Source organism: Ambystoma mexicanum, chromosome 7p, assembly GCF_040938575.1.
Source record: "Ambystoma mexicanum isolate Mex_15411 chromosome 7p, UKY_AmexF1_1, whole genome shotgun sequence".
NCBI lineage: Eukaryota > Metazoa > Chordata > Amphibia > Caudata > Ambystomatidae > Ambystoma > Ambystoma mexicanum.
The window spans coordinates 200,792,861-200,819,870 of NC_090939.1; positions in this window are offsets into that span (position 1 = coordinate 200,792,861).

The following is a 27,010-nucleotide window of genomic DNA, read 5'->3' on the forward strand; positions in this document are numbered from 1 at the left end:
TCCTCCTAGCTTCAGGATTCCTCAGGGCTGGGTTGATGGCAGCTGGGACTTCCACGGGCGTGGGGGGGTCTCCTATTGTTGCTGGCTAGCCTCGGATGGGAAGATTATTACCTCTCCTAGCAAACAGGCGCTGGACCTCAGATCGTCGGTGGATAGAGGGGAGTGGGCCGGGGCGCCCCAGGAAGCAGTAGGAAGGGAGAGGCTCTCCAAGAGCTGGCTTTAGGGGAGGAATCTCGGCTGATGGCACCCGCCTAGTTGGATCTGTGGTGTTGCTGAGATTGCTGCGGGTCCGGGGTGCCGCAGAGCCACTGAGGCACACCAATGCTGAGAAGGGCTGGGAAGCACCCGTAGAGCAAAAAGACTGGCTCTCAGAATGCTGCGGCCGAGGAAGGTGAGGCCGTGGGTTGGGCCGGAGCACTGCTGCTGCTGGTAGCTGCCTCTGTGACTCCGGGGTCCGGGCCCGAGACTCTAAGGTCCACACGGGTCTGCAGGCTGAGGCTGTGTTGCTCTTCTCCTCTTTTGCCGGAATTGTGACCTCTCCCGCACCCCCATCCCCCAGGACCCGGAGGTGAATCACGAGAGCCTACGGGGGGCATTTGGGGGAGTAGAGAGTGTGGTAGGGTTGGGGAGAGGGGGGTTTTGGGGGGCAGGGGGTATCCTTGACTTGGGGCTCTTGGGTCCGGGTGAGCCGGGGGCGTTCGATTCGAGGGACTTATCTCTCACCTTCAGGTCGTCTGTTGCATGGTCCGCTCTTCGAGTCCCCGGGCTGCTTCTGGAGGGGGCCCCGTTATGGGAGGTTTCAGGAGTATTTAGACCAGGCCAGCCCCAGGGTCTGATAGTTGATCCGGCACTCCAGGGGCACAGTCTCTTCGTTGTTGCTTCCTTGTTTCGTGGAGTGGGCAGGGGGCCCCCCCGTGCAGCGACCAGTTCAGCTGCAACGGTCTTTCTCTCTTTTTGGGCTTCTGCGCCGTGCCAGCCCAGAGTCTGATGCTGTGGTACGGCACCCCTGTGTGCTGCTCTTCAGCGTTCTCCCTCAGCGGGGGTTGGGGGCCGCTTGTCTCCTGGCTTTGGGGTTGCCTCGAGATTGGGGCTTGCAAAGCTCCGTTCTGAGTTCACCGTCCCTCGGATCACTTTACGGGCTGTTATGTTCATTCAGCACTGTCCAGCGGTTGTCTCCCTTCGTCGGGCTGCCTCAGAGATTTCCCTGTCTGCCATTTTAGATTTGATATGGCGGGTCAGGTGTCTAGGTTCACCTGCTCTGTTTCGGGGCTCCAAGGTGTTTCAGGAGCCCAGACTGCCTTCAGTGGACGCTCCAGATCTTCCCATAGCTGTCGCTGCAGTAATATTATTCGTTGGGCAGCGGAATGTGTATTTTATTGTTGTGTGCCGCGAGTCCCGAACGGAGACCATCAGAGGAGCTGCCACATCGCTGGCGCTCCTGGCCACGCCCCCCACCATTTTAATTTTTATGAGATCTCCTTCTCGGACTGTGCTTTGTCGGGGCTTTCTTATTTCATCGCTATATCTCTTCATGTTTTCTTTGCTCTTCTTGATTCGCCATACCAATTCTTCCATGTCCACCCTTTCATCCAATCTCACGCTTGCCAACCATGGTGAGGCCAGGGTAGAGGCTGCCCTGCGTCCTCTGAGGAGGTGGAATGGATATATGTTCTCCAGCAGTTTCAACAAATATAAACTTTGTAAACTTTTCATTTTCAGATTTAACTTTTTTTTTTAAAAAGAAACTTCAAGTCCCATCATGCCTGTAGTCCCATAGTCTCTGGCCATGTGACCTAGTCCTTCCTGTTCCTCTGTCCTTCCTCTTCTTTGACTGCTCGAACTGCAATCCTTTTTAAACTGTGTAACCAACTGGTCAACTTCCTCTGAGCATCTTGCTTTGTGCTGAATCGGTCTCTCACATTCGAACTTGCGAGCTCGCTCCAGGCAACTTGATCTGAATCAGCCCTTTCAGCTGTTCTTTTGCTCATCCCCTAATGCCAGGAAGAATCAAAATTGTATATGTTAGGGCGGGGAATACACACCCTATTCTGGAAGGAATAGTCATATTAATTATCAACAATGCATCACTGTATTTACTTCTTCATTGCCTCCAATTGTGTATTCGGGCGGGAATTTAATGCTCTCCTCCTTTTCTTTAATAGAATCAAGAGCTCCCTGCGCTATTAGCAGGGGGAATCTTCATTCTATGTCAAGACGGAGACGAGCATTAAGCTTGTTCAAAGCTTCGTACCACTGTATCTGCTATTGTGTTGATAGGTCTAAAATAAAACGTCCTAAACGTTGTATCGCTAGCCCAATCTGCTGCTTTCATGATGACTTGCAACGCTGCGCCTTGCCCTAATGCTTTTGAGGCCATCGCACCTCTGACTGAGTGAGCACCGAATTTGGACATGTCAATGCCTGCAAGGTTCATGATGTCTCTGACCCATCTCGCTATAGTGGCTGTTGCTACTCCCCTATGCGGTTTCCTGCGTGCTATTAGTAGTTGGGCTGTCCCTGTCGGCCTCACTTCTGCCGTTCTGCTCTCGTACTCTTTAATACATGTCGCTACGCACCATTTAGGGTGGTCTTGCATGTACGGGTAGGTGATTGTCGATTTATCTGTTTTTTTCCTTCTAGCTATGTTGAAAGTCACTCCTTCCGCTCCGTAAGTCTTTCGATTTGATCTCTAATGCTTTTACGTCTGCTACTCTCCTGCAAGACACCATGCACAGGAGCATAGCTAGTTTTCCTGACAACTGTCCCAGGGACAGGTATCTGTTGCTGGGCCAGTCTGCTAGAAGTCTTAGCACTATGCATACGTCCCATAGAGTTTCGTATCTTGGTTGTGGGGGTTTCCTAAACCTTATCCCTTTCAAGAGTCTTATCACAGCTATATTTTCTCCTACTGGTATTCCTGCAACGACAGGTGTCCTGCTGAGATTGCGGACCTATATACTCCTATAGTCCTGTAAGCCTTAGCGTCTTGTAGCAGTTCAGCAAAAAAATGTATTATTTCGACTAGAGGGGCAGAAACGGGATGAATATTTCTCCTTCTGCACCTTGTCGACCACCTATTCCAAGCTGCGTCGTAGCCCCTTCTGGTAGAGGGTGCCCAGGACTCGGTGATGAGGCTCGCAGCTTGTGCTGAAATTCCTGGGAGATTCCAGCATCTCCTGCTATCCTGCACGCCATCAGCGGCAGTGCCCCCTTCACTCTCAGAGGGTGATATGACCCAGCTGGGTCCGTGAGCAGGCTCACTCCTTGCGGTAATAATCTCGGGTAGTCTATTAACAGTTCCATGAGCGTCGGAAACCATACTTGCGATTTCCATATCTGAGCCACTACTACGAGGTTCGCCGCCTCTATGGGTACTTTCACTAGGACCCTGCTCATCATTATAAATGGCGGGAAAGCGTAGAGTATCGTCTCTCTCCAATCCTGCAGGAAAGCATCCGCCCCTGCTGCTGCTGGGTCTAATCTCCAGCTGAAGAATCTTTCTTTCTGTGCGTTCAGTCTGGACGCAAACAGATCTGTGTGAATCGGTCCTCACAGTTCTTCCAGCTGTCGGAATATGCTCCGCTCCAGCATCCAGTCGCTGGAGTCCGAGAGGTATCTGGAGTTCCAGTCCGCTATTACATTCAGCGATCCCGGAAGGTACTCGGCTACCACTGAAATCCCTGATTCCAGGCAGGTGTGCCAAAAATCCTTGGCTATCTCCGCCAGCAATCTGGATCTCGTCCCTCCTAAATGATTTATGTACTTGACTGCTGAAATGTTGTCCATTTTCAGCAGAATACAGGAATTCACTTTTCCTTTCGTAAAAGCCTTGATCGCGAAAGATCCGGCTAACAGTTCCAGACAGTTGATGTGCAGCTGGAGTTCTTCCGCGCTCCAACTCCCTCCTGTCTGGAGATATCCGCATCGGGCTCCCCAGCCTGCTCGGCTGGAATCTGACTCTATTATCAGATCTGGACGGTCGCCGAAAATGGCTCTTCCGTTCCATGCTTCTATGTTCACTAACCACCACTGTAGCTCAGTCCTGGATTCCTGGTCGATTTGAACTAAGTGGTGATAATGCAGGCCCTGCTGTAGGTGTCTTATTTTTAGCCTTTGCAGAGCTTGATAATGAAGCGTACCTGGAAAAATCGCTTGTATCGAGGCTGCTAACAAGCCTACCACTCGTGCTATAGTGCGGAGGGATATGACTGTTTTGCTGAGGCATGCTCTCAATTCTCTTTTTATGTCTCTTATCTTCCTGCTTGGAATCTCTAGAGTCGCTGTCCTGGTATCTAAAATGAAACCTAGGAATTCCAATCTCCTGGATGGGTTCATCTCCGACTTCTCCTGGTTCTCTAGGAATCCCAGGGACGTCAGGAGCTTCACCACCCAGTCGGCCTGATAAAGCTGGCCATTAGCAGGATATCGTCCAGATATATAATCATACGAATCCCTTTCTCCCTGATCGCTGCTGCTGGTTTTATGATCTTCGTGAATGCCCATGGCGCTGACACCAGCCCAAACGACATTGTGGCAAATTGCCATAATTGCCCGCCCCAGTCGAATGCCAGGAAGGGGCGAAACTCTTTGTGTACTGGTATTGTCAGGTATGCATCTTTCAAGCTTAAAGGCATGGTCTAGTAAAAATGTTTATTGTCCCTACGGGTCGGCCATGTTTTTTTAAGCCTAAGTGGCTCGATTTTAGAAAACTTTCCTATGGACCTTACCCGAGTTTTCGTCCATTAAACGCACGTGAAAACAGGCACCAGGGAGCCACCATTTTGTGATAATCCTATCACTTGCCGCATCGCCCTGGCTGACCTGCTTCTGCGGCACTAAATCAATTCCCCCGCCCCTGAGGCTGTCATCAACAGACTCGTATTTCTTATGGTACCCTTGGGCCGTTCCCACATCCCGTCACTCATGGGTATCCCAGCCTCTTCTTCCCAGTCAAGTCTCAGTTGTGCCACTTCCTTCCCCACTTTGGACATCATTAGCTCATATAGTCTAGATATCTCATGCCCTCCTTCTGCTATATCATATATGCGTGGGTACAGCAAATACAGCTATACATAACCCACAGGCATATATGACACCCCGGAGGATAGCTAAATTTAAAAATGCAGAACGACAAACATGCCCCAAATGCCGGGAGGAAAATGTGGGGATGATGCATATGTTTTGGGCATGTCCTAAAATTGGTAAATTCTGGGAAGAAGTAGCCCACCGGCTAAAGGAGAAAGGGATCAAGATAGATGTCGAATCAGTGTGGGCATGCTTGGTAGGGGGGGATTCCCTAGACCACACCAATTAAAACATGTAAGTAAATTGAAGGACTTGGCATACATACTTGCCAAGTGTAGAATTGCATTGGGATGGAAGGCATGCAACAGCCGTAGGATAGAAGTTTGGTGGAAAGACCTCCAGAAAAGGACTGAAGCCGAAACAGCAGTGTGGCAAGAAGTGGGTAATAGAGGTGGGGAAGAAGAGGCAGAAACCCTGATAGCCTGGAGACATTTAGTGGCCACACTGAACGGGCCCACCCAGGACTGGTCGAGCGACCAGGACTCTGTTGAGGACATAGGAAAAGGAACCTCTGTGGAACAAGAAGATGCGGATGACGAAGTGAAGTAGGCTCGTATGGGGGGAGGGAAAGGATAAGCAGTAGACACTGAAGGATATATGAAAATCTTGAAATGTCAAGACATGTACTGCAAGGTTTGATTGTATGTTGTTTGATTATAATAAAATCAATAAAATTGTTTAAAAAAAAAAGAAGGAAAACTTCAAAATAACATTCGCAAACCCTATTCTGGAGGAAGCCACAGGTTTTAGGAAAGCAATCGCTGCAAGAAAAAAACACACCTAACGATGATTGGTAATGGTTGGCCAACACACTGGGCCTCAATAGGACCCAGGCGTTAAAGGGTTAACGGCACCGTAAAAGGTGTCGGCGCCGTTAAACCCCTAACGCCTTACTACGAGGTCCCTTTGCGGGACCCGACTTTAACGGCTGGTCTAGACCAGTCGTTAAAGTAGGGGCCCGCAAAGGGACTCTCGAGGTAAGTACGGTACCGCAATTTGCAGTACCGTACTTACCACCTTCTCCATTCCCATTATGCCCTATGGGGCAAAAATAGGAATGGGGCAGGGCCATGGTGGCATGGGGAATTACCGCCCCACCAACCTTGGAATGGGGTGGTAATTCCCCATTCCGCCATGGCGGACTCCGGCATCGGCCATGGTGCTAATAGCACCATGGTTTTCTGCCGGAGTCATGATGAGGCCCACTGTCTGCTGATAACAAGAAGAATTAGCAAAATGAGATTGATCCTTTTGAACAAGAGACAGTAATTTCGTGGAACACAAGGGGCTTTAAACATCTGGTGAATAAACCAAATTTCCATCTTAACCATGCCTCCCTAATATGTCTACAAGAAACTTGGCTGCTTGACCTACCCACTTGTAGAGACTTTGATATATTTATCAATCCAGACATAAAAGGATTGCATGGATGTCCCTCTGCAGGTCTGATCATTCTACTAAAAAAAGGAAAAAGATTCCAAATAATCAGTAAAGCTAATCCAAATCATTACATACAATGGATCCTAGTTGAAAAAATGGACGATTAGTCGGACAAACAAGTAAAAACATTGGTGATAAATGTGTACTGGAACCCGGTTGGAATAACTACAATAACTCTAATAGCAGCGATTACAGAAATTTTAGTGACCAAAACAACCGAAAATTCGGAGCTAAATGTAATATTGTGCAGAGATCTGAACATAAGGGGTTTGAACAATCAGGGCATACAACAATTGGATCAATTAAGAATGGGCTCCTCTGATGCTGCAAAATGGGCACAAATGGCCCTCAAAAACAACCGACACATGCCTAATGGGGAAATAACCGGCGATATACTGGGGAAACCAACATGGACAAATGGTGTCGTAAACTCAATAATAGATTACATCTGGGTGTCGTTTTCAGTTACACACAAAATACAATGGGCCTCATTACACGGATGGCGGTGAACCATGGCGCTATTAGCGCCATGGTTCATGCCGATAAAATACCGGCACCGCCTTGGTGGAAAGGGGAATTACCGCCCTATTCCAAGGTTGGCGGGGCGGTAATTCCCCCTTCCACCATTGCCCTTCCCCATTCCCATTTTGCCCCATAGGGCTCTATGGGAATGGGGAAGGCGCTAATTACGGTACCGCAAATTGGGGTACCGTAATTAGCTCCCTGGTCCCTTTGCGGGTTGGTTTTTACCGCCTCCAAAAAGCAGGCGTTAAATTCCCCAACCCGCAAAGGGACCTCGTAGTAAGGCGGTAAGGATTTACCAGTACCGGTAAAATACCGGTACCGGTAAACCCTTACCGCCATCCGTGTAATGAGGCCCAAAGTTTCGAAATCATAAAGCAAGGAGACAGTGATCATAATATCCTAAAAATGACACTCCACTGGAGGACAAGAAAATCAGATCGGGTGGAAAACAGAGGGGATAATGAGGTAGAACTGAATCCTGCAGGAAACTGCTACGGTTAACAATGAAGAACATCAAGACAATTACAGATCGCTTTACAGCACAATCCAGCACTTCGACGCCTCAGCTAGACTACAAACCATTGCTTGCGATCTATGTAATTAAAAAGTCTGGCCTAAAACAAGACTCAATCAACACACTACATCAATATAGTGTACAATTGGTTGAAAAAAGGAAACAACTATGGCGAGAGCTAAGGCATATAAAATAAACTTGCCCCAGAATAGATAAAGAACAATTAATCACAAAAGAACGACAAGGATATCAAATTTGGCTTGCCGAGTTTCGCTTCCGTAGGCATCAGGAACAAGGGGAGGCAATGCTATTGACATTGCGGAAAACAAACATTAGAGCAACATAGGACTTAATTAACAACAATACATTAAACCAGCAAAAGCAACTCATCAGTGGGGTAACGGAAGACGAGTGGGTGAAACACCACATACAAGTCTTTAAAGCCTACGACGACGACCCAGTACAGATGGCCGACATGAACGACAAACCTTGGCTAGCTATGATGGACTAAAAATAAATAGAAGAAGCAATCTGAAAGTTGAAGGACTCCACAGCCACCGATCCTGACGGTTTTCAAATGTTCATCTAAAATAATATCCAGCAACATGGGCGCAAATGATAAACAAATTGTTCAAACTGATTGAAAGACACAAGAAAATCCCAGGGGTCTGGAACAAAAGCATAACTGTTCCGATATATAAGAAAGGAAAACGTGACGACCCAAACAACTATCGTCCTATATCCCTACTGGCGACAATAAGGAAGCTATTTTCTGCAGACTTACAAAACAATCTTTCCAACTGGGCAGAAATAAACAACATCATTGATCCCAGACAAACGGGGTTCATGAAGAGAACCAGCACCGGCTTAAACCTCTTCATTCTGTCAATGCTAAAGGCAAACTCGATTAAATTCAATAGACTATGTGCGTAATTAGACTCCTTTAAGAGACTACTCTGTCAGGCGACACTTTTGGTAATTCAAGATCTGTTTTTTTGAGAGTTTCTAGTGTTGCTGGTCTGTCGCATCTAGTCTGATTTAGGTGGTAGCAAGTCTATAAAACCACCTTGGAAATAGTAGAGTATTTAAACACACTCAGAGATCAAGAAATGCGCCAGGTTTTTTATGGCATAAAAAACTTGCCGCATTTCTTGATCTCTGAGTGTGTTTAAATACTCTAAATTCAATGGAGAATGACACCTAGCCTTCATAGACTTAAGTCAAGCATTTATTTTTCTCCAAAAATCTTTTTATTGGTATTTGTACATGCAAGCTTGAAAGTACAACAACAGTCCAGTACGACTAGGAGCAGGCATGTGGTCAAAGAATAGGCAACAGAAAAGTGAACGAACAAGAACGGGGGAAGAACATAACAATACAGTAACCAGCAGTGTCTTTGGGGGAGAAGGGAATTGGAGGAGAGGGGGAACCTCCTACAAGGCAAAAAGGGGCGGCGTAAGGGAACAGATGCTTTTCATGCTAAGATAGTCCCAGGGGTGGGCCGTCGCTGTGACCTGGAGGCGGGCTTCGTCGAGGGCAGGGCCCTTCCGGTGTTCGGCATCAGGGGATGAAGCCACCCTGAGCCTGGGGCTCTGCGCTGGTCGTGCCAGTCCGGTGTGTGCGCACTTCTCGGCTTGTGAATTTCAGTTCGGATTTCCCATCCAACGCAGGCTGGGAGGTTGTCTTGCCAACCCCAAGTATTACCGTGTGTAGTTCAAGAAGGGAAACCAAGTTTGGTCAAACTTGGATGTGTTGCCGAATCTGATGGCTGTGATTTTTCCGGCTGCTACTATTTCCCAGCACTTGGACCACCACATTTGCTGGACCTGAAGTGGCTGGACCTTCAGAATTTTTTCAGAGTCTGGCAAGCGAGATCTTCACGGCTGTTAGGAGCTGGGTGCAAAGGTCTGCCATGCGGCCCGTAAGCGGGAATTGGCCCTCTCCGGTGGCTCCTAGGAGGACGATTCCCGGGTCCCATGGGATTGAAAGGCCTGTTATCTCTCTTATCTGCTCTAGGACAGCTTTCCAGAATTGGGTGGAGTTCGGGCAGGACCAGAGTAGATGAAACAGCGAGCCCCTCCAGCACAGCGGGATATGGCCGGGTTAAATTTGCTTATAACCTCTGGGGTGCGGTATCATCTGTAACACACTTTGTAGGTGCCTTCTCTGTTCGTAGTGCATTTTGAACTCTTGTGGGCGCGGGACCAGATCTGTTTCCATTCCTCGGGCTAGATGGTTCTACCAATGTCTTTTACCCAATTGAGCATGTAGGGCTCTTTTGTGGTCGGGTCCGTTCTGTCCAGCAATTTTTACAGCATTGATATTTTCCCCTTAGGGGGGCTCGTCGTGAGTGTTCACTCCAGGGCGGTTAGTTCTATGCTGCCGAGCTTCTTGGCCTTTCCACTGGATAGCCAGTGCCTGAGATGGGTATATCGGAATCGCTCCGTATCGGGAATCTGGAATTTAGCGTTGCAGGCCTCGAACTGCAGTGGGTTCCCACTCTCGTAAAAGTCTGAAAATGGTCCTCAGCCCGCCCTCCAGCCACCTGGTGAAGTTATTCAGAGCAATCCCGGGGGAGAAGTCCGGGCTGTCCCAGATTGGGGTGAGCGGACCCGTCGGGCTCCTGCATTTCCAAAGGCGTGCCACCTTTTTCCAGCGTGTCACTGTGTTCCAAGGCGCTGGAAGTGGGCCTGAGTTACGGCTGATGCTACCGTCTTTCAGGTGAGGTAGTGCGTCGATCGGGGAACTGCTCCATTCTTCTTCCAGTTTCAATCATCTGGGCCGGTTGAAGGTCGTCTTCCAGGCAAAGGCGTGTGAGAGCTGGGCTGCCAGGCAGTACCTGGCCATGTCTGGGACCCCCAGGCCACCCAGTGTGTGACCTCAGAGCATGATATGTCTCGGGATTCGCAGTTTGTTTCCTTCCCAGACATATTTCAGGATTTCTCTCTGCAGTTTTTGGAGCGCTTTCTTTCTGAAGGTTATTGGAAGGGCCAGGCAGAGGTACAGTAGCCTCGGGAGTAGGTTAATTTTCAGTGCTGTGATGCAGCTGAACCAGGAGATTTCCTGCTTTTGCCATCATCCCAAATCATCTTCTTTGATCAGCTGGGGGACATTCACTTTATAGGTTTTCTCAGGCTTGTTTGTGAGCTGAACCCCCAGGTAGCTTATCTGCAATTCAGCCCATGGGATCGGGAATTTGGCTTGCAGTCGCACCTTGAGTCTCTTTGGCACATTGATACCCATAGCTGTAGACTTTGCGATATTTATAGTGAACCCAGAAGCTTCTCTGAACTCCTCCAGCTCTTGCCATAGGGCCTGCATGGATCCCTCTGCTTGGGTGAGTCTGAGCAACACATCGTCCGCGTATAAGGCCGTTTTATAGGATTCTCACCAGACCCTGGATTGCTATGGATTCTGCTGGCGAGAGGCTCCATCGAGAGCGCAAATATAAGTGGTGAGAACGGACATCCTTGTCTAGTGCCTCTGTAGATGTTGATTTTCTTTGATCTAGCCCCATTCAGTCTCAAGTGGGTGGACGGGTGCTGGTAATTAGCTAGTACCCATTTTACGAAATTCGGCCCAAATTCATAGTGGAGCAGCATTTCTCTGATATAGCCCCAGTCCAGCATGTCAAACGCATTGTGTGCGTCCAATGACAGGACAACCAGAGCTGAGCCCGTCCTGTTTGCGGACTCAATGATGTTGATGGTTCTCCGGATGTTGTCCTGGGTGTTTCGGCCCAGGATGAAGCCCGTCTGGTCCGGGTGGATGATATCTGGGAGAATCAGGGCCAATCTGTTAGCCAGGAATTTAGCAAATAACTTAGCGTTGTTGTTCAACAGCGTGATGGGTCTGTAAAACGATCACTGTGTGCGGTCCTTGCCAGGCTTCGGGATAAGGACCGTAGTAGACACCTCCATGGATGCTGTGGTGGAACCCGTCGCCAAGAATGAGTTCAACAGGCTCGCCCGTTGCGGCGCCAGGATTGGGTGAACTTCTTGTCAAATTTCACTGAGAACCCGTCTGGTCCTGGGGTAGTGTTCTTCAAGGCGCGGATCGTGTCGATTACTTCCTCCGCCGTGATTGCTTGCTCCAGGGCTTCCAGCGACAGGTGTGGAGGCGGCTTTGGGGTGGCAGCCAGAAATTGAGTTAGGGCCGGGGCAGCTGTCGAGGGCCCCGACATAATGTCTTCGTGGTGCTGGGTCAATAAGTGGAGTTTCTCTGGTTCTGTATGGTGTTAGAATCCGGCCTTATCCGCTAGGCATTGGATATAGTTCCTCGACTGCAGCTTCTTCAGCTTATGCCCCAGGACATGATTAGCTTTATTGCTGTTAAGATAGTAGAATTGTTTGGTGTATGTCAGAGCTCTGGCAGCCCGGTCTGCCTGGTGCATCTCCAGCGCCGCTTTCGCTCTTGTGAAGTCTCGTCCGATGGCTTTAGCTGAGCGTTTTTTGAAGCTACTCTCCAGCTCCACAAACTTCTTCTCCAGTTTAGTTTGTTGCAACTGGTTTAGCCGGCGGAATCTTGCTGTGGCGTCCATGACCACCCCTCGAATGACTGGCTTCATTGCATCCCAGACGGTCGCCAGAGAAGTGTCTTGATTAGAATTTTCCTGAATGTCATTTGTGAGTGTTTCTGTGAGTTCTGCACTGATGGCTATGTCCGCCAGGATCTGATCTTGGAATTTCCATGGTCTCTGGACGGGTTTCGGGAACCCCTGTGCAGTGTTCATAAGCTCAGGGTAACGGCTGCATGGTCTTAGATAGCGATATGCCCAATGCATATTTCTTCCGCACGGGGGGCTAGAGGGCTGGAGCCTAGCAGCAGGTCGATCCTCGAGTATACTTTGTGGACATGCTAGAAGAATGTGTAGTCCCTCGCTCCTTGGTTGTGTAGTCTCCAAATATTGATGGTTTCCCTTACCCTCAAGAATTTGGCCATGGCTAGTGCTTTGGTGAAGTCTTCCCTTGATGGCGTAAGTGTTTTATCCCGGCTTGGATCCAGCGGCAGGTTGAAGTCACCCCCAATCAACAGGTGGCCTTTGGCGAAGGAGGTAGGAGCTTACGGAGGAAGAGGCCTTGATCCTTATTAGGACTGTAGATTGCAAGCAGGGTAATAGGCAGTTCCACCAGGAGGCCCCTGAGCAGCAAGTATCGCCCTTCTGGATCCTTCTTGGTGGTGACCTGGGTCAGAGGCAGGCTGCCACTGAGTTGGATTACTACCCCTCTTTTCTTTTGCTTTGCCGAGGTGAAGAAGCGTCTCGGGTAACGTCGGAAATCTATGCGCTTCTCGTCGGACTCGATGTGGTGAGTTTCTTGGAGATAGACAATGTCGGACCTGAGTTGGGCTAGCCTGTGTTCCACTAGTTTCCGGTTCCTCGGGACATTCAGGCCTAATACGTTCCAGGTCGTTACAGTAAGAATTTTATCCTGGGTACTCATCTGTTGTTCCGATGCTAGGGTGGTTTAATGTCTCCCCTTGTGTAGTGTCCATCTTGCCTTGTCTGTTTTTCTTCTGTGGTGTTCCCCCCTGCCAGACTACCCCTCTCCCCCTAAATAATCCCCCCCACAGAAAACAGAAAGAACTTCTGGACCAGCCCTCAGCCAACGGGGCAATCGACCGGTCCAACGTGCCGATTCAAAAAGAGGCAGCTTTGCCACGTGTATCACCAGTGAAACCAAAGGGGATTTCAGCTTGATTCATTCTGGCTTGCTGGGCCACCAGGGAGCTATTGGGCCTCCTGTATGCGGCAGGTAGCCGGTGAGTGGCATGGAGATCTCCGCTTTGTATGGGAATCGAGATTGCAGGAAGCTAAAGAACTCAGTGGAACGCAGTGCCTTATGAGATAGTCCCCGTGCTCAGCTGCTGCTGTTCTTATTTTTAGCTGGGGGGCTGCGTGGTCTGCGTTGCCTTTCGACACGGGTCCAGGACTTTAGAAACCCACACAGCCCCCCTCCATATCCTGTGTAGGTTTTTTGGACACCTCTGGCTCCTCCTCCGGGTTCATGAAACACGCTGCTTCTCTGGGGGTGAGGACGTGTCTAGGTTTGCCTTCCCATGTGAAGGACAGGGATCGTGAGGAATCCCCAGCGGTACGTGATCGTATTTGTATTTGTTTTATTTATAACGCGCAGAACATCAGGCCCGGAGGCATCAGGGCGCAATTTGTACAAGGTTACAGATATGCATATATACAGAGAAAACATTACATAATTTACAACAACAAAAAAAAATAGGCGACTTAACAAGGATTCTATCTACATATATTACAGTGATTTCAGTGCCGCTAAGTAATAACAGAGGTCAGCAGGTCAGGGTATGTAAGACAAAGGCACTGAGAAGGACGTAAAGCTGGTCGAAAATCCAAGATCTAGTTTTGGCTTTGAATGTGTTAAAAGAGTCTTCAGCTGTGATTGTAGCAGGGAGGGAGTTCCATAGCTTGGAAGCTAGGACAGGGAAGCTTGAGCCCCCCACTTTTTGCAGTTTAAATCTAGGGATCGCTGGACAGTGGGACTGGGCAGTTCTAAGTGGTCGGGAGGTCGAGTGGTGCGACAGTCGACTGCCGAGGAAGATAGGGGCCTTATTAGCCAGGCATTTGTGCGTAAGGGCAAGTGTTTTAAGTGAAATTCTCTGCTTGACAGGTAGCCACTTTAAATTAGTTCTAGATTCTGTGATATGGTGGTTGCAGGGAATGTTTAGGGCAGCACGAATGGCATTGTTTTGGGTAGTTTGGAGTTTATTCAGGTTCTCTTGGCTAGTGCCTAGGTAAAGAGCACTGCAGTAATCAATTTTTGCCATGATGAGGGTTCTAGCTAATGTGACACTGTTGGAGGTGGTAAGAAATGGTCTGCAGGCTGCAATGAGTTTGCATGTGTATGCAGAAGCAGATCTGACAGCATTTGTTTGTCGGGTTAATTATAGGGTAGCGTCAAAGTAGAAACCTAACATTTTAGTATCTTTTGAGACTCGAATGTTGTTACCGTCTATAGTAAATGACTGATAGGACGATTCTAGTCTGCTCAGGTGATGTGCAGTGCCCAAGATCAGGAGCTCCGGCTTGTCGTCATTTAGGCACAACTGGTGTTGGGCCATCCAAGCTTGGATGACCAGGTAGACGTCGTTAAGTGCCTTGGTGTCAGCTAGATAATCACCTGTGATGGGAATGAGTATCTGGATGTCGTCCGCATAGTTAGTGTAGGAGACATCCAGATAGTCAAGCACATCAAAGAGTGGTTTTGTGAAAATGTTATAGAGTGTAGGTGACACGCAAGATCCCTGAGGTACGCCACAGTGAATTGGGAAAGGGTCCGCGGCTACGGATGGGGCAAAGACTCTCATGGATCTATTGCTCAAAAAGGATTTGATCCAGGCCGCAGCAGAGGATGAGAAGTTGGCAGCAGAGTGGAGGTGCTTGCAAAGGATCTGGTGGTTGACCAAATCAAATGTGGCTGAAAGGTCGAGAAGTAGTAGCATTGCTAGTTTGCCCTGATCCTTTAATACCTCAATTTGGGTTTTTAGGTCTATTAAAGCAGTCTCCGTCCCGTGTCTGGGGCGGAATCCGGATTGTCTTAGACCTAGCAAGTTGTTGGATTCCAAATAGTTTTGGATCTGAAGGTATGCAGCGCGGTCTAAAATCTTAAGCAGAAACGGAACTGTGGTGATAGGTCAGAAGTTAGTGGGTATGCTTGGATCTAGGGATGGTTTTTTAAGCAGTGGGATCACCCAAGCGTCCTTAAGGTTGTCAGGGACAATACCTGTTTTAAAGGAGGAGTTGATGAAGGCCGTAATGAATGGGGCCAGATCATGCGCTGAGTCCTTAATAATAGGGGCTGGGCAAGGGTCACCTTGGCAGTTGGATGGTTTAATTCTCAGGATAATATTTTCTACCTCGGCACCGGTAAGCGGTGAGAATGCAAATGGTTTGGTATTAGCAGTGTCTAGAGGGGGGGCCCTAGCAGGGGAGTGTGAGCGGTTGTCATGCTTAAGGCTGTCCTGCTTATCTTTAATTTTCACTTGTAGTGTGGAGATTTTATTTAGTAAGGCTGCTTGAATGTTGGCACACCATTTACTATCTTTCATGCAAGTGTCAGGGGGTGCAACTGGAGTTTCAAGCTCTTTTAGGATTTTGAAGAGTTCCTTCGTGTTCGAGTCAGCTTGCAGAATGTGGTTGTTAAGAGATTCCTTTTTTGCAGTGATGATAGCATCTTTATAAGTGAGTGAGGCAAGAAGGAAACCATCTTTGTGCTCGTCAGAAGGGTGGCTTTTCCATCGATTTTCAGCACAACGTTTAGCTTTGCGGAGCATTCTTAACTGTGGGGTGAACCAGGAATTGAGATGTGCTTGTAGTTTAGCCTTCCTGAGTTTGATGGGTGCTATAGAGTCAATGGCCGTTAGCATTGTTTGGTTTTAGGTGTCTGCTAAGGAAGTAGGATCAGAGCAGGATCAGAGCAGGTGTTGGTGGCTGCATTAAGGGATGGGAGTAACAATGGGAGGAGTTTCTCCTTAGTTATCTCTTTTTTCTTGTCAGGAGTGCTGGGGCTACTGGTGTCGGAGTTCGTGGGGTTGCTTCAATGTTAAAGGTTATGATGTGATGGTCAGGCCATAAGCAGGGGGTGTTGTTAAGAACCTTAATATTGCAGTTGGAGCCAGCTAGCCAGTCAAGTGTTCTACCTTTGATATGGGTAGGTTCTTGAATGTATAAGGTGAGGCAGAGGTCAGTTAGAACATTCTCCAGGTCAGCTGCCACGGGATCTTTTAGGTCACCAAGACCTAAGTTAAGGTCGCCTAGGATGATTGTTTGGGAATTATTTTTAGTTTTGTCGAGGAGGAGAGTGGAAATTTCACTGACAAAGGTCGGTGCAGGTCCCGGGTGCCTATAGATAAGGTGCAAGGTGGCCGTTTGGTTGGGTGTTAGTGCTAGTTTGACTGACAGCGACTCAGCTGATACGAGTTTGGAGTCGGGTACCACTCTTAGGTCAAGAGCATTTTTATGGATGAAGGCCACACCACCACCTCGGGAGTGGGCAGTGGTACGGTCACATCGTGTGATGCCGTAGTCAGGCGGTAGGGCCAACGATAGTGAGGGGCCAGAAGCGGCATGAAGCCATGTTTCGGATATAGCTATGAAGTCAAGGTCAGATGTGGTGATAAGGTCAGCTACGTCTAATGCATGTGCAGTGAGAGATCTGGCGTTAATAAGGACACCCTTAAACATGGGCAGTTTAACCCCTGTGGTAGTAGATTTGCATGTGGTGGTAATTGAAGGTGATCCAGGTGGTGAGAGTGAGGTTTGCTTCGTGGCGTTGTTGCGGGAGTGTCGTAGGCGGAATCTGGTGCCTAGTCTCTTATTTCTAAGAGAGAGGGGGCATGGTTGGTTAGGTGTGGGTTTCCTAGCGAAGAGTTCCAGCCATAGTGCTGGGTCATTAAGGTATTGGTTGATATGGCCTACAGTGGATGCTGCCGGGCTCATTCTGGGAGACACAATTGGTCGTGCCTGGAGGTGTAGGTTCCGGGATGCAAGACTGATAGGAGGCTGATTGAGTTTAACCCAGAGATGGAAGGTTGTTACCGTAGGTAACTGAGTAACTTGGACAAGTCGTAGGGCTAGAGTGTAGTATAGTGGAAGGAGTGCACTGACGTGCATGATGGTAGTCCTGGTTACCTGAGTAGGGTATCTGCAGAATTGTTCACGCAGGTCAAGATAGGGTCTCCGTAGAAGGGATTAAGGTATCAGTGACCAAAGCGGCAAGTGGATACAGATGCCCAGATTGGAATAACTAAGTGTCAGCAAATATAAAGTAAAAAATATAAGTGTACAGTGTGAGCGAAGCCTAGTGTTGACTAAATAACATCACAATAAGTTGTGGTCCTGCTAAATACAGCGCGGTTAGGTTGGAATGTCGTGCACAGCAAGTAAACAGTGCAGGATGCACCAACACCGGGGACAGGCTGTTGGACCAAAGGGTTTAGGCAGCGCTGTGTGCAGCTATGTGAAAGCCAAGGTGGATGCGTCATAGAGAACAGCAGGGGCATGGAATGGCCAAGCACGGAAACCTAGATTCGATTTTAACAGTGAGAGCCAGTGACTACGAAACCAGGAAGGCACTACAGTCAAATGCATTAACAGGGGACACCTAAATTCGATTTTAGCAGTGAGAGCCAGGAAGTTACTACAATCAAATGCATAAACAGGGGACACCTAAATTCGATTTTAGCAGTGAGAGCCAGGAAGGCACTACAATCAAATGCATAAACAGGGGACACCTAAATTCGCCTTTAGCAGTGAGAGCCAGGAAGGCACTACAATCAAATGCATAAACAGGGGACACCTAAATTCGCCTTTAGCAGTGAGAGCCAGGAAGGCACTACAATCAAATGCATAAACAGGGGACACCTAAATTCGATTTTAGCAGTGAGAGCCAGGAAGGCACTACAATCAAATGCATAAACAGGGGACACCTAAATTCGATTTTAGCAGTGAGAGCGAGGAAGGCACTACAATCAGATGCATAAACAAAGGACACTTAGATGAGAATTGCCAGTGAGTGTCACTAACAGAGGGATAGTCACAGTGTTACAGCAGATATCGTGTACAGTAAATGCAGGTAATTTAAGATATAATGATTATTAACCTTGAATCGCTTTGGATGGTTACCGCGCCTAACGCGCTAAGAATAACTCAGATAGTTGCAGTTTGCACCCTAGAGGTGGCCTACCTTGGTGCAGTCCTGCAAAAAGGTGTACCAGCAGTGGATCACTATTCAGCAGTGGCTAGGAGCTCCTACTCCTGCTTTGAGCGTTCGATGTTAATGGATCCATGTCTGCAAATGCTTAATGTTAGTGGTCTTGCGCCTTGCGGCTGCGACGCAGCAAGACAGGCAAGACAGGTTCGGATCCTTAGTGGTGATCCTTTGTGGGGCTGATCCGGCTAACGCCTTCCGGTGGATGCCGCACCCAGAAGTAGGCTGGGAGCCGATGGAACGGCAAATCAGCTGCCGAATAAGCGTTGCTAGGCTCATCCTTTCACGAAGCCATTCTGTCAATGGCTTGAAGGCTTTCCTCTTAGCTAGGGTAGCTGCAGCTAGGTCTTGGTATAAAGAGATTACAATGTCACGGAAGTGTATACGGGGTGAACCTCTGTACTCGCGCATAATCTCTTCCTTGATTTTATAGAAATGCACCCTCACTAAGACATCGGGAGGGGAAGTGTTGCTTTGCCTGGCCCAAGTTCTGTGCACTCTGTCAAGTTCCAAAGGGGCCCCATCTGGAAGGGTCAGGATGAAGCGCAGGTGGTCATTAACGTAGGCCCCTAATTCCCCGTCTGGGACCGAGGTGGGGATTCCCCGCAAACGGATGTTGTTGCGCCTAGCTCTATTTTCGGCATCTTCTTGTTTGAGCTCGAGGGCCTCGCACCTGGCCTCTAGTGCCGCGATTCTGTATGCCCCCTCACCATGTTCGAAGTTTTGGGTGATTTCTATTTCCTCCGTTCTAGAGTCGATATCCCCCATCTGTTTGTCCAGTGTTGTGATCTTGCTCTTTTAATTCCTCTGTCCCTTTTTTATATTCCTTGGTTATTGCAGAGAGGAGGTCTTGGAGATCACCTTTTGTAATTCCTAGCACAGATTGGTCAGGGCAGGATTCTGTGTGTGCCCCTGAGCTGGGTTCTTCATTGCGCTCGCCGCGTTTAGGTTTCTCCGTCATGGTTGGTTGCCAAGAGTAGGGAGGCAATGTCCGCCTGTTTCGAGAGTTTGAGGTTTCTGGACATCCTGGGTTGGAGGGATGTTCGGCACTCAGGGAGAAGCCCAAGGATAGGAGTGCTCCGAGTTGTTCTTGTGTAGGAAGAAAGGTAGCGGGCTCTGCAGATAAGAGACAGTCTCCCCCCGGTCCCTGCTTACATGGGTACCCCCTCTAGCCCGATCAGGGGGGCGTAACACGGGCTCTGAGTTGTATGAGAGCCCCTGGCTTCGGTGGAAGTAACCGGGTGCTGAAATGGATTGATGGATGCATTGTCCAGGGTTTGCCGGTATCTTACGAGCAGCGGGGGCCTAAGGAAGTAGTCAGGGCACCCGACCCACCAGGGCCGGCGTCCTCGCTTCAGAGGAGGGCTACAGTTGCGTGTTGGGGGGACTCCCAGAGCCAAAGGCGCCGCCACACCCCTCTCCCGGAGCCCACCAACCCGGCTCCTTGGTCGCTGCCCCCAGGGAAGCTCAGTGAGGGTGAGGGGGGATGAAGACTTGTCCGCTCCTCACCCAGCCCCCAGTGAATGTCACATGCATCGCATCCGGACCAGCCGGGATGAGGTGAGCGGCCTCTCACTGGAAGGGGTCACAGATTAGTATATGTTGAGGAGCAAGGTGGGATCCCCCAAGTACTTGCAGATCATGGGACAGGGCCCTCATGTCATGATCTCTGCTTCCAAAAGGTCAGGGTTTTCCCAACTCCCTTGGAAGCAGATCCATAACCCAGGTTCCGAGTGCCAACCAGTCCCAATTGGGACCTTTTGGACCCAGTCCTGGCTCCAGTGGCACCAGGCTCATAAATATGCCCAGTCCCAGCGCTGGAAGCGCCGGGCTCATAATGCTTGGGTGGACGTACCTGCAGCAGACCATGCTGCTTACTTGCCTGCCAGTTGAGTTTCTGATCCTCTTCTGTTTGGAACTACTTTTCCTGTTGGGTGGGGCAGGAGCCACTCCCTACATTCAGAACACTGGAACTCTTCTGGAAAGCAGGAACTCTTTTCTTACCTCGGCGTGGCTGTGGAAGGAGATACCTAAGCACTACAGGAGGCTATTTAAACCACACCCGATGGATGAATCTTGCTTTGCGTTATTCTGCATCCTCAGCAGCAGAACGCTCATCGTGTCTTCTGCATCTGATCCTGGGCCTAAGGAAAAAGGCTTACCATTCTGAATCCAGTCTTCAGCAACACCTATAAAGACAAGAAAGAACAGGTTAGCATTACGGTCTTCAGTGACAGCTCTTCACTTACCTGGTCCAGCGGCTGTCACCAACGCCTCGCGCTGCATTCCGGCATCTGAAAGACAAAGGCTTACCAACTCTTCGCACGCTCCGGAGGCCTTCGGCGCTGCATCCCGCATCTGAAAGACAAAACAAGGTGCGTTTAAAGACATTGGGGAACTTTAATACTCACGTGCCATTACTCCTTTCCACATCTAACCCAGTGGGTATTCCGGCACCCTGCAGCCGCCCCGAACTTGTACCTGCAAAATAAAAAGACAGTTAGAGCGCATCGTGAAGCAGGCAACAAGCGCTTACTTACGTGCTTCCAGACGCTTCTATTCATCACACGGGCTCCATCTTCAACTCACTTCAGCCCGCCATCCGCCATCGCCGGAACCCTGCAAAACAAGAGACATCATTACTAAAGATTTTAAAGACATTAGAATTACTCGAAACTTACCGTTCGTGCAGTAAACGACGGACAGCAGTCCTCTGAAGTCAAGAGGCCTGCTCCCCTTATCCAGTGAAGAAACTGGTTACAGCACCCTGCCTCGAGGCAGATGGAGAGCACGGCGTTCACTTACCTAAGGTGAGAGCGTTAACCTTTGGGGTTCTACAGGAGAAGAGAAAGGGAAGAAGAGAGAGACATTCAATAACCCAGTTCATTAATCCCACATTTTCTATCTGCAGACATCTTACCCTTCGAGCCAGACATACAGTGCACAGAGGTCCAGCCCAAAGAGCCAGCCGTGTGTTACACATCACCTTTGAAGATACGGTATACGCCCAGTCAAGACCGGCGCCTCTACGGGAATCAGGTGAGCGTTACAGAACGCAAAGCCTACCACAAAACTCCCGTCCAGGCGCTATGGAAACCTCGGATACCGACCAGCTAGCCCAGTTACTTGGGGAACTAAGGGCAGAAGTGCATGCAGCCTGTCAGGAAACGAACGCTCTAAGAAGGGAACTGATTATTTCCAAGGAGTGAACAGATGATCTCGCTAGACAATTGCTACAGTCACAAGCCGGACAGACCCCGTTACCCGCATCTGGGGGAAATCTTCCTTCTACATCCTCTATGAATCCAGTGCAGATCAACCTACCTGGGAATGTACCTCTGGCTCCGCCCGAACGATTTTCTGGTGACCCAAAGAGGTTTGCAGTATTTATCAATCAGTGCCGGTTGCATTTCTTATGCCGGCCAGCAGCCTTTCCAACTGATCAAGCTAAAGTAGCTTTCGTGCTTTCGTACCTTAGTGGCAATGCGGCAGACTGGTCGATCCCTCTAGTAAATCAAGATGATCCGGTCCTCCATGATTTTCAAGCTTTTCAGCTCAGTATGGAAAAACTGTTCGCAAGACATTCACAGGGGCAGGCCTTGGACAATGAGCTTCTTTCGTTGCGACAAGGTAATCAAGACCTTTTGGCTTATATTGCGTCTTTCAACAGACTGATAGTGGAAACTCACTGGCCTGAGGACAAAAGGATTACGCTGTTTTATAGAGGTCTACGCGGAGAGCTCAAAGATGTGTTAGCCCAAGTAGTGAATCCCCCACAAGATTGTTCGGACTATATAGACTTAGTCGTTCAAATAGATCACAGACTGCAGAACAGGAAGGCCGATCGTTCCAAGTTTGATGCTCGAGTATTTTCCAAACCGCCAACTCCTTCCAAAGGAGTAGACTCCGGGGAACCCATGCAAATAGGGGGTCTGAAAGGTCCTCTAACACAAAAGGAGCGGGAAAGGAGAAAACAGTTGCAATTATGCCTCTATTGCGGAAACTCAGGGCACTTTCTTCGAGACTGTCCGGTGAAACCTGCCAAGAAGGCAGTAGGAGCTGCAGTTACCAAAGTTACAAACTCTGAGCAGGGAAACGACCTCGCCCGACAAGAATAGAGGTCCTCTTGCCGAGTGTGAAAACCAGTTCCGTGACCTCGCATTTCGTGATACCTATGGTCCTCATTAGCCCTGATAATCCGGATCGATTACATGCAATTGAAGCTTACGTCGACAGCGGTGCCATCGGCAATTATGTGGATCATGAAATGGTTTTGAGGATGAACCTAACTCTTTGTCCCAAGGCTGTAAAGGACGTCATTACTACGGTGGATGGTACGGAGATAGCCTCCGGGCCAGTAACGCATACCACTCAAGAAGTGACGCTAGTAAGTCAAGATGGACACCATGAGAAGATCGTGTTCGATGTGATCAAGGCCCCTCAGTTTCAGATTATTCTAGGAATACCTTGGTTAGAGAAACACAATCCTCTGATCGATTGGCGAGCAAGAACGGTCCAGTTTCCAGAATGTGTCTCTACTTGTCACCCTCCAACTGGTGTTGCACTGGCAGCAATTTCTTCAGAGACTCCCCAGTTACCTCCCGAATACCTAGAATACCAAGATGTTTTCCGGAAGGATCAGGCTAACTCTCTACCTCCTCATAGGTCTTATGACTGCCAGATCGACCTGATACCTGGATCTACTCCTCCTTGTAGTAGAATTTATGCCCTCACCGAGCCTGAGAACCTTCACCTTCGACAATACCTGGATCAATACCTGGCAAATGGGTTTATTCGTCCTTCCAAGTCCCCTGCTTCTTCAGCTTTGTTCTTCGTTCCAAAAAAGGAAGGAGACCTTAGAACTTGTGTAGATTATCGCTCCCTGAACCAGATCACCGTTAAGAATAGATATCCGTTACCTTTGATCCCTGAACTCCTGGACCAAGTCAGAAAAGCATGCATATATACAAAGCTGGATCTTAGAGGAGCTCACCACTTGGTACGAGTAAAAGAGGGCGATGAATGGAAGACGGCCTTCCGCACCAAGTATGGGCTATTTGAATATCAGGTCATGCCCTTCGGACTTTGTAATGCCCCGGCCGCCTTTCAATATTTTATGAACGATGTCCTCAGAGAGCTCATAGATGTGTGTGTTGTTGTTTACATTGACGACATCCTCGTTTATTCATCGAAATCTGAACATCGGAAACACGTGAAAATGGTCCTCGAAAGATTGCGTCAACACAAACTTTTCGCTAAGTTGGAAAAATGTGTTTTCAACGTGACTGAAGTTGAATTCTTGGGATTCATATTATCACCTGGCGGAGTGCGTATGGATTCAAAGAAGGTCGATGCAGTTCTCAAATGGCCATCACCATCCTCCGTAAAAGGTGTGCAAAGCATGTTAGGCTTCGCTAACTTTTACCGCAGGTTTATCCCCGAATTCTCTCGAATAGTCCAGCCCATCACTGCCTTGTTAAAGAAAAACAAACGTTTTGAATGGTCTACCGAGGCGGAACAAGCTTTCCAGGATTTGAAGACTAAATTTATCTCTGCACCAATCTTAAAACACCCCCGCCCCGAACTCCCCTACATCGTGGAAACTGATGCTTCAAGCCTTGCCATGGGGGCAGTTCTATCACAAAAGGACCCGGTAACCAATCAGTTGCATCCCGTGGCATTTTGGTCCCGCAAATTCTCGCCTCCTGAAATCAATTACACGATTACTGACAAGGAACTTCTGGCTATCAAGTCTGCCTTTAAGGCTTGGCGGCATTATCTGCTGGGGGCCCGACACACCGTTACTGTGATTACGGATCACCGAAACCTGCAATATTTGAAAACCGCAAAAGCCCAATCCTCTAGACAACTCCGTTGGGCATTATTCTTTGCCGAGTTTGACTTCATAATTACCTATCGACCTGGTACAAAAAACGGTAAAGCTGATGCCCTTTCTCGGATGGGAGTGGAAGAACACTTGATCAACCCTAAACCTGTACCAATCATTCCCGAACAAAGAATTCTGGGTGTAATCGCCACAGAATCCATAGAGGAAGTTAAGGATAAAGCCAGGCAACTTGTAACTCCAGCAGACATAAAGAATTGGCATCTGCAGGGAAAGGACTTTGCAGTAAAGGACAACTTATTGTATTTCCAAGAACGATTATACCTACCCAGCACAGATTTACAGAAAAAAGTAATCTCTTGTTATCACGATTCTTTAATGGAAGGACATCCCGCTATGGCCAAGACCTCAGAAAAGATCAAACGCTACTTCTGGTGGCCGTCTTGGAAAAAAGATATCAGAGACTTTATAATGTCCTGTGGAGTATGCGCCCAAAACAAGAGTCAAAAGGAAAGACCAGCAGGCCTCTTACGCCCTATTGACATCCCACCTCGCCCTTGGCATACGCTTTCTATGGACTTCATCACCGATCTACCTCCATGCTCCGGATACAATACGATTCTAGTAGTCGTGGACTTATTCTCCAAGATGGCGCATTTCATTCCGCTCAAAGGCTTGCCAACAGCAGCAACTCTGGCCCGAGAATTTCTCGAAAACATCGTCCGACTGCACGGTTTTCCTTCGGTTCTAATTTCGGATCGAGGTAGTCAATTTATTTCTCATTTTTGGCGAAGTTGCTGTCGGTCGGCTCAAATTGATGTGAGACTATCGACCAGTCACCACCCTCAGACCGACGGACAAACCGAGAGGACCAATCAAACCCTGGAACAGTATTTACGCTGCATGCTGCAACAAACTGAAAAAACTTGGAAAGACATCCTTTGGATAGCCGAATATGCCTACAATAACTCTGTCCTTTCGGGAACTGGGAAAACCCCGTTTTTTCTTTTGTACGGCAGTCACCCTCGAACCTCGGAGTTGGATCCCCTCCAAGATCTTGAAACACCAGCAGTAGACTACCTGCATTCTACAATCACCCAAGCCTTTAAGGAAGCTGTTTCTCACCTTCAAAGGGCTAAAGAACAATACAAGAAAGGAGCAGATCAACATCGGAAGGAAGCCCCTCAATATCAAGTAGGGGATCAAGTCTGGTTATCCACCAAATATCTACCTCTAAAAGGGCCACGCACATTCAACCCAAGATACCTTGGTCCCTATTCCATCACTACCATAGTAAACCCAGTAGCGGTCAAGTTGGACTTGCCCCCGCACATGAAGATACATCCGGTCTTCCACGTCTCTCTATTAAAACCCGTGCAACCTCAAACCCGACTAACCAAATCTCCAAAACCTATCCTAGTTGATGGAGAACTCGAGTTTGAAGTCAAAAGCATTCTGGACTCCAAGATCTCTAAATCTAAACTATTCTACCTAATTGACTGGAAAGGCTACGGCCCCCAAGAGAGATCCTGGGAACCTGCTGAATATGTCCACGCTCCTCGCCTAATCAAAAGATTTCACCGAACATTTCCTGACAAGCCAAAACCCCCGGAGAAGCCCGGTTTGGGAGGGGCCTTGAGGGGGGGTACTGTCATGATCTCTGCTTCCAAAAGGGCAGGGTTTTCCCAACTCCCTTGGAATCAGATCCATAACCCAGGTTCCGAGTGCCAACAAGTCCCAATTGGGACCTTTTGGACCCAGTCCTGGCGCCAGTGGCACCAGGCTCATAAATATGCCCAGTCCCAGCGCTGGAAGCGCCGGGCTCATAATGCTTGGGTGGACTTACCTGCAGCAGACCATGCTGCTTACTTGCCTGCCAGTTGAGTCTCTGATCCTCTTCTGTTTGGAACTACTTTTCCTGTTGGGTGGGGCAGGAGCCACTCCCTAGATTCAGAACACTGGAACTCTTCTGGAAAGCAGGAACTCTTTTCTTACCTAGGCGTGGCTGTGGAAGGAGACACCTAAGCACTACAGGAGGCTATTTAAACCACACCCGATGGATGAATCTTGCTTTGCGTTATTCTGCATCCTCAGCAGCAGAACGCTCATCGTGTCTTCTGCATCTGATCCTGGGCCTAAGGAAAAAGGCTTACCATTCTGAATCCAGTCTTCAGCAACACCTATAAAGACAAGAAAGAACAGGTTAGCATTACGGTCTTCAGTGACAGCTCTTCACTTACCTGGTCCATCGGCTGTCACCAACGCCTCGCGCTGCATTCCGGCATCTGAAAGACAAAGGCTTACCAACTCTTCGCACGCTCCGGAGGCCTTCGGCGCTGCATCCCGCAACTGAAAGACAAAACAAGGTGCGTTTAAAGACATTGGGGAACTTTAATACTCACGTGCCATTACTCCTTTCCACATGTAACCCAGTGGGTATTCCGGCACCCTGCAGCCGCCCCGAACTTGTACCTGCAAAATAAAAAGACAGTTAGAGCGCATCGTGAAGCAGGCAACAAGCGCTTACTTACGTGCTTCCAGGCGCTTCTATTCATCACACGGGCTCCATCTTCAACTCACTTCAGCCCGCCATCCGCCATCGCCGGAACCCTGCAAAACAAGAGACATCATTACTAAAGATTTTAAAGACATTAGAATTACTCGAAACTTACCGTTCGTGCAGTAAACGACGGACAGCAGTCCTCTGAAGTCAAGAGGCCTGCTCCCCTTATCCAGTGAAGAAACTGGTTACAGCACCCTGCCTCGATGCAGATGGAGAGCACGGCGTTCACTTACCTAAGGTGAGAGCGTTAACCTTTGGGGTTCTACAGGAGAAGAGAAAGGGAAGAAGAGAGAGACATT